We start from the raw sequence: 8,160 nt of genomic DNA, 5'->3' as shown, positions 1-8,160 counted from the left end.
AAACTTTTAAAACCACGGAATTTTGAACCCATAAACTTTATAATTTCTAAACTCGTAAACTTCCAAACACATAAATCTCCGAACTCATAATTTTGGAACTTGTAAAATTTTGAACCTTTAAACCGATAAATAAAAAAACTAAAACTGAAAAATATATTTAAAAAATAATTCGGGGGGGTGGTGCAGAAAAACGAAAAAATAGAAATTTGAAATTACAAAAAAAAAGTAAAAAAAAAATTGTGCGGGGTGGGGGTGGGGTGGGGTGAGGGTGGTAACGAAAAAATTGAAATTTAATAAATAAAAAAAAAGGCTTTTTTGGAGAGGGGGGTGGGGTGGGTTAGTGAGGTGGGGAAGGTTGAGAAGGAGTTTTGGAAAATATTTTCTATTCTCTTGATAAGGAAAATATTTTCCAAAACATTGCCAACCAAATATGGAAAAATTAAAAAATATTTTCCGGAATACATTTTCCTTCCTACCAAACACACCCTCTATTTTGATGGCGATAAAATGCCCTTCTCATCTATGGATCCTTCTTCCCGGAAAAGAGCCAGTCTAGATTTTGTCTTGCGCGGCACAGTAATATCAAATTTTGGAGAGTGGATAGGAGTTGGTACACAAACCTTCCTCGCTTTGTTCAAAAGTTCAACTATTCTAAAGATTTGATATTAGCAGTATCTTGCCACAAGGTAATTAAGATAAAGTTTTTTCTTTACTTGATTTATGCACTACTTGAAGGGAGCCTTGGCGTAACAGGTAAAGTCGTTGCAATGTGACTAGGAGGTCACGGGTTCGAGCCGTGGAAACAGTCTCTTGCAAAAATGCAGAGTAAGGCTGCGTACAACAGACTCTTATGGTTCGCCCCTTCTCTGATCTCGCGCATAACGGGAGCTTAGTGCACTGGACTACCCTTATTTTGTTAAAAAAATTTATGCACTACTTCTTGAATTTCGTTTAAGCGATGTCATTGACAAAATTCTTGCAGATTAAAAGCATCCATATATATGAAGATCCAAGAGAAATCGTCATTCCCCCAAGTCATGATGTCAAGATAAACATTACACGTATGCTGCAAATTGAATCACTCGTATATCATTTAATGTTCATCCGTCCCAAGATCATGGCCATACTTCAATGCGCAAATAGCGAAGTACTCCAGGTAATTTCTTGCTTTACGTGGAAATCCTTTCAAAGATCGCCTCTGGTACTTGTAGATACTAAAACATTTAGAGTTTAACTTTTATATTTTGATGGTATAAAATAATTTTATACAATTAGGATATTTAAAAGATAACTGTAAGTAATTGTTCAAATAAGATGGATTAGTGTCCGTCAGTGGCGGATGCAAGATTTTCGCTAATGAGGTTCGAAAAGAAAAAAAGTTAAATAATTAAATGAGACTGTGGCCAGTGAGAATTGAACCAACAAGCTAGCAAAGATTTTGAACCCCTTTGATTACTAAGCTATGCTTTTGGGCAGTATCAAGAGGATTCATATAATATATAGAGCTACAAACCGGATTATGTTTTATATGTACAATGTAATTTTCTGGCAAAGCGAGTTCGAATGAACCTCTTTCTGCCCCTAAATCTGCCCCTGATGTCGGTATATATAAGCTAAATCTAAAACGTAACATGTAATAACCATTTGCTTTAGGTTGATTGCTTGTCTCATAATCATTAGTGTATTCACTCTGTCTTATGTTTTTGTTTAACTACAGGTGTTGGCTTCATTAAAAGAGTGTTGACAGAAGGAAAATTCTGGTAAAAGATGTGCATTCAATACCGAGTTTTTCAACTGGTATCATGAATTAAAAGAAGTAATCAATCTTACTGAGACAACTGAGGAGGAAATGGGCACCATTTGGTATTCCTGGTTGAAATCCACATCTCTGATTGATCAAGTGACTAATTTCATGTTCAAATGGGAAGAGTCGAGGTGAATTCAGCATTTTAGAGTTCAACCCGAAAGTGGTAACTTCAGTTGAACATATGGCACTCGTAAATTTAATAATAGAATTAAATTATTTTTTCTTCAGCAGTCAAACCACCGACAGATCAAACCAAGGTGTCCACTTGCATAGCCTCATATGATAGGAATGTTCCCCAAACAAGATATAGCGGCTGAATTTTTGTTGCTTTCAGTTAGCAATAACTTTTTTAGCATAATAAGTTGTTTAGTTTAGGATGAATTTCAATTTTAATTAAATTTCTATTAGATTATTTAGGTTAGTTGAGATATTTTAGATTTTTTGTATTTTAAATTATGTGGATTGTTTTAACCTAATTGGCTATTTAAAGCCTTGTTAAAATATTGAAAGACTTTTTCAATCAACACTTATAATTTTTTTTTGCTGTCCCATATTTTAGAAAACCCAACAATAGCACTAGGATGCGAAAACGCATCTTTGTAGTTCATAAGTCTAATTAAAATATGACGAGCATCGCCCTAACTATTGAGGAATAAGTTTTGGCAATTCCTTCATTTCAGAAACCTTGTCAATCATACCATATTGCAGAAGTTCATGTTGTGATAATTGGTGGAATTCACCCGAATCCGACTCAAATGCAGGCTCTGCATCTCGTAAGTTATGCTGTTTGATTGCTAATGCCACTACCGAAGGGTATTGCTATGTGGATAAAGGCTTTAGAAATCAAGTTGCTGGTAGGGACTATCGCCATCCATAAAGAAATTGGGATATTTTTCCTTTATATACAATATTTGAAATTTATTTATCAAAATTATCCTAGTTTTGTATATTACCCGCCCTAAACAAGAATTACTTACAAATTATATACAATCCATTATCAATGCCTTAAATTAGGGGATTCGGTTACACCTAGGAGTGACAAACGGGCGGGTCGGGTCGAAAACTGGTAATGAAAAAACGGATAAATTATCCGACCTGACCCATATTTAATACGCATAAAAAACGGGTTAACCGGCGGATAATATGAGTAACCATATTATCCATGACTTCTTGCATATGATCACTTTTGGGAAATTCTTAGTTTCTCTAACTTGAGGAACTCCCAATTTGAGACTTTATAAATGTAAAAGTTAGAGTCATTGGTTATCTATTGGTTATCCGCTTTCTAAATGGATAATATGGTTCTTATCCATATTTGACCTATTTTTAAAAAGTTCATCATCCAACCCATTTTTTAGTGGATAATATGGGTGGTTAACTATTTTCTTTCAACTCTTTTGTCACCTTAGTTACACCCTTTTTTTTTCCCTCTCCTCTTTCTTTATTTTTCTTCTGCCTTAATATACGATAATCTATCTATCTATCTATATTATTATAAAAGCATGAATACAATATTGGTAGATCAAAATAGCCCTAAATATTATTATTGTTATATTATTTTTGTACAAAAACGTAAAAGTAACTCATTAATTATAGATTTCAAGTCAAATTGGTACATAGATACAAGTAAACTAAATTTTTGCGTTCAATTTTACCAAGTTGTGAAAGCGGACCCATATGTTTTGTTATTAATCAATTGCAACAGTAAAAAAAAATGGACTTATTATATAAGGAAAAAAAAATAAGTTTTCGATAACTTTTCCAGTAGGAGTATAAAATAACTCTTGTGATTGTTTCTGGTATTCTGAAAATAGTGCAGTAGTAGTTTTCAAAACCTTTTTTCTTTTTTTGTTTTTTTCTTTTATTATTGAGTAACTTGGTTTTAACTTCCGAGAGTATTGTACAATATTTTAGATGGTTAGCTTTATTTGTACAGTACGCAGTCTTTTGAATATTAATGTATTAGCATTTCATTTTTTATTTTTCATTTAGTTATATATTTACGATAAATGTTCAAAACATCTATTTTAGACATTTTTCCATCACGAATGCTTATTTTTTATTTTACATTTTTGTCTATGCTCACTATATTTTACTATATATACTACTCTTAATTAGATAATAGGTGATTCGTATTATAGATTTGCATAACACTTTTGAGGAAAATGTTTGCTCATACAACTTGCTAAAGTACACAACTAACTAATCTGGTGATCTTTTTTAACTTTCTTAAAATTAAAAAAATTCATCAATTAATAAATTTTTGTCTACTCACTCTTCTTTTTCTTTTTCTTGCGATTTCAGATTAATATTTTGTTGTACACTTCAATTATAAGTGAATTTCTCTTAATTTATGTGGCAAAGACAAAGATATGCTCAATGTTAATTTCAAAGTTTTGAAGAGGGAAAGAATCCGAATTATTTAGGCCCGAAAACAAATAGAAAAGAACAAATGGAAAACAAAAAGAAAGTAGCACTTTATGTCATACATTAAGTAAATTAATTTTTATGCCCTTTAAAAGCTAAATTATATATTTCTTCTAGAAAATAATTTTTCGTTGGATGGATCATAATATATAAAACTTTAGCCACTACGAAATTCAACCAAAAATCACAACTCACTAATAATATAATAAAATAGTTTACAAGTAAAAAAAATGTTCAAATATGATGCAAATAATGAATAACCACATTGATTATTTTGAGGAAAACAAATAATAACACGAGGTACATGAGTGATAAACAATATTTGGATATACTAAACTATTTCAGGCACAAGCATATATACTTATGGACGAGACACATGATTGAAGTTTAATCAATCAAAATTAAAGTTGAATTTAGAGATTAGATTATTACCTAATGACTTTTTATCTTGTATTCTTCGTTATTAATATATCTTAATCTAAAGAAATATGACTTCTATGTACCTGAATTATTAAGGTTTAACTAAATTAAAGTAAATCCTCCAATCACAGAAATAATATTAGGTATTGTTGCATTCTTTAAGCGATTTACAACTATAATTGTATAATTATGTCATTTTAGAATGTTTATTACATTTGAAAAGTGTTTGGTAATAGTTGACATAAGATATTCGTGCATCGCACGATCGTAGAGACTAGTCAATTAAAGATGGATATCAAGCACATGGCACAACAATTAAAGGTTATTGCACAAATAAAACTACTTGAAACTAGTCATATGTAGCTTAGTAGAAAAGGCGTAGAGAATAATTATTTTCCCTATTGATTAGCTTCTGTCATGCATGCATACCGCAAGTAAATCAATACAGACAGCACAACTACGCTAAGGGCAACGAGCATTTCCAAATAGATTTGTGACCTAACACTGTTAAATGTTTGTTCCTTAGTATAAGGAAACTTTAACATAAGGCACATAATTGTTACTTACTAAATATTAATTAGGTGATATATTGATTGTCCAGGGTTACCAAGGGTAAAATTTGTACTTGCTGCCTTAATTACTTTTAACAAAACTTGGCTCTATGAATTTTACAAGCATTTGCTTCCTTAATTGTCATCGTCATACATTGTTTGGATTAAATTTGCTATTCTTTTATTTTCCCGATATTTATTTAGTAAAAATAGAATATTGTTTTTATTTTATTCTACCACTTACTAATAAAATAAAAAAAAACTTCACGCGATAAATGATAATTTAAGTGACAGCAGCATCATACAAATTTGAATGGTACAACAACATATAAATTAAAAATAAATTTCGTACAAATTTGATATATCTACAACTACATATAAACTAAAAACAAATTTTATATAACTAATTATATAGTATAAAACTTATTTATAACTTATCTACAACTTTCATATATTATTTTTACCCAGTTAAATACAACTACAACGTCATGTAATTTAAATATAATTTTCATACAAATTTTATACAATATGTCTTTTGTATGGATTTGGTATATGATTTGTATATATTTTGTATGTGGCGTGTTCTTCTTCATTTTTGAAATTTCAATCAAAACTTCCACTCTTAATACAATTTTGATAGATATCAACAACTTTATGTAAAAGGACAGTATTTATAACTTAAATACAAATTTCATACAACGATTCATATATTATACAACTATTTTTCAACTTTCATACAATATGTAAATAAAAATATATATAACCGTAATATGATACAAATTAAATACAATTTACATACTATTGATGAATTTTATTAAAAATTTATTACAACAAGAAAGCATAAAAAACAGAGAACATCAAAGGAAGAAAAATTAGGAGGAAAAATAGAGAAGGAGAGATAGAGAGGGGGGGGGGGGGAAAAGTAGCTGGGGGAGAGAGAGAGAGAGCAGGTATAAAAGGATGGGGATATAACAGATATTCCTTATTCAATTCCTAATATAAATGGATACTCATTTAAAATTTATTTGTATATAATTGGTAAATTGTATATGACCATGTAATTAAGTTATCACTTGTTTATGGAAGGTAATAAAGTTTCATATATAGTATAGTAAGGTAAAAGTCCCACCGAAATTCCACTAAATAGAAAGCCCATCAGTAAATGCCTCACATTCAGTCATAAATTCTTTGAATTGCTAATTTAAAAGCTGAAACTTGTGATCTATTAACTTTCTTGCTTTATTTTTTTGGGCTGACAATGCACATGGCAATGTTCACATAATTCTTGGTGCGATAGGGCTCAAAAAGGTAATGCTTCATAACATAGACGAAAAACTTGACATGGCCAATTCTATTACATTTAAATGACAGAAAGGAAATATGCAACACAAAAATAGAGACTGGAACTAGTCTTTATTCAAATCCTTTTCTTGCCTCTTGAATCATCGTATTTCCTGATATTTTCTCAGTAACAGCTGGGTCCGAGATAGAATAGAAAGTTTGAGTTCAGTTCTTTCTTTCTTTGAAGGCCTTTGAAAGCCCCAAGACATATAGTTAGAATGGAACTGCCGTCTATTGTATAGGGCTACTATATTCATGGGTACTCGTCTACTAATGCCTAGCACTTTTCACCGGTTAGGGAGGCCCTCTTTAATACTGTTAACTTATATAAGTCCATCAAACTGTAGAGAATCTGATCCTTTATGAGTTTCTACTGAGAATACTTATGAAGCAGTAGGTAAAAGAGACAAGGGATTTTTACGTGAAAAAATCCCATACAAGGGGACAAAAATCACGACCTACATTTGTAGGCTTTCAACTTCACTAACTTGTAATCTCACTATTACAAGCCACTTTGTAATAACTCTATTACAAAGGATTCAACTCAACTAACTTGTGGTACTCTCACCACAAGCCACTTTGTGACTCTCTAGTTACAAAGACTTTAAACTTATGACTAATCCTAGTCACAACATAAACTCAGAAAGTTTACAGATTTTGGGTTTCTTAAAACGTAGCTTCAAAGAAAGCAAGATAGGAATTACAATGATGAATAAATAATAAGATTACAACTCAACTATGGATACATATAAACTCATTGTGAAACTGATCCTTTAGTGGAGTTGTCTTCTTGTTCTTGACACACCAGTGACTTCAATGCTGGATGAACACTTTGATGTTTGAGAGAATATCACTAAATGCACAAGTGAATGTGTTTTGCCTTACACCAGGTTGTTATACTACAAAAGACATCATAATGGTGATGTCAAATCTTGGTACACGCTTCTTCCCAATGAGAAGTGATTGTTGCACTATCGCATAAACAGTTGCGGACAGTCACTTTCTGCAGTTGCGTTCTAGTTGTATAGTTGACTTGTACTTCTGTCAGAGAACCCTAAGGGACCAGGTCCCTGTTGTGTTCCTCTTTGTAATAGTTGCAGATAGTCACTATCTGCTGTTACGTTCCAGCTATACAGTTGACTTGTACTTCTGTCGGAGAACCCTAAGGGACCAGGTCCCTGTTGTGTTCTTCCTTGTGGTTGTTCACTCACTTACTGGAAGATCAGACTGAACATTGTTCATTTGAAAAGTACACCAGGTGGGTAAGATTCTTTATCTGATTCTTGACAATAAGTTTGTTAGATCATCAAAACATAAGAAGCATAAGGCAAAGACATTGAAAACCCATCAATTTTCCCCTTTTTTGATGATGACAAACTTAGGCAGTGATGGTATTTGTTTAAAGCAGAGATAACCAGATAAGGTACCAAAATCTACACAAGTTCTCCCTAACCTTTTGCTTTTGATTTCCTCTTAATCAGATCCCTTATATTTGCAGCAAGTTTCTACACAAGTTCCCCCTGACTTCCTGACCCCTGACCTTACTCCCTGACCTTTTTCCCCCTTTTGGCATCATTAAAAAGATACATAAGCAGGCAATTAGCATAACGAAGT

At 31.9% G+C, this 8,160-nt stretch overlaps 1 long non-coding RNA gene across 1 annotated transcript; it reads left to right on the top strand.

Moving 5' to 3' along the window:
- Positions 1-550: 550 nt before the first annotated feature.
- On the top strand, positions 551-2,224 carry LOC142174946 (uncharacterized). The gene is made up of 3 exons (XR_012704098.1): positions 551-686; positions 983-1,156; positions 1,718-2,224. It is a non-coding gene; the product is annotated as an uncharacterized LOC142174946 (long non-coding RNA).
- Positions 2,225-8,160: the final 5,936 nt, after the last annotated feature.

The sequence above is a fragment of the Nicotiana tabacum genome, chromosome 20 (genome assembly GCF_000715075.1).
Source record: "Nicotiana tabacum cultivar K326 chromosome 20, ASM71507v2, whole genome shotgun sequence".
Taxonomy (NCBI): Eukaryota; Viridiplantae; Streptophyta; class Magnoliopsida; order Solanales; family Solanaceae; genus Nicotiana; species Nicotiana tabacum.
This window is presented reverse-complemented; position numbering and strand designations above follow the sequence as displayed.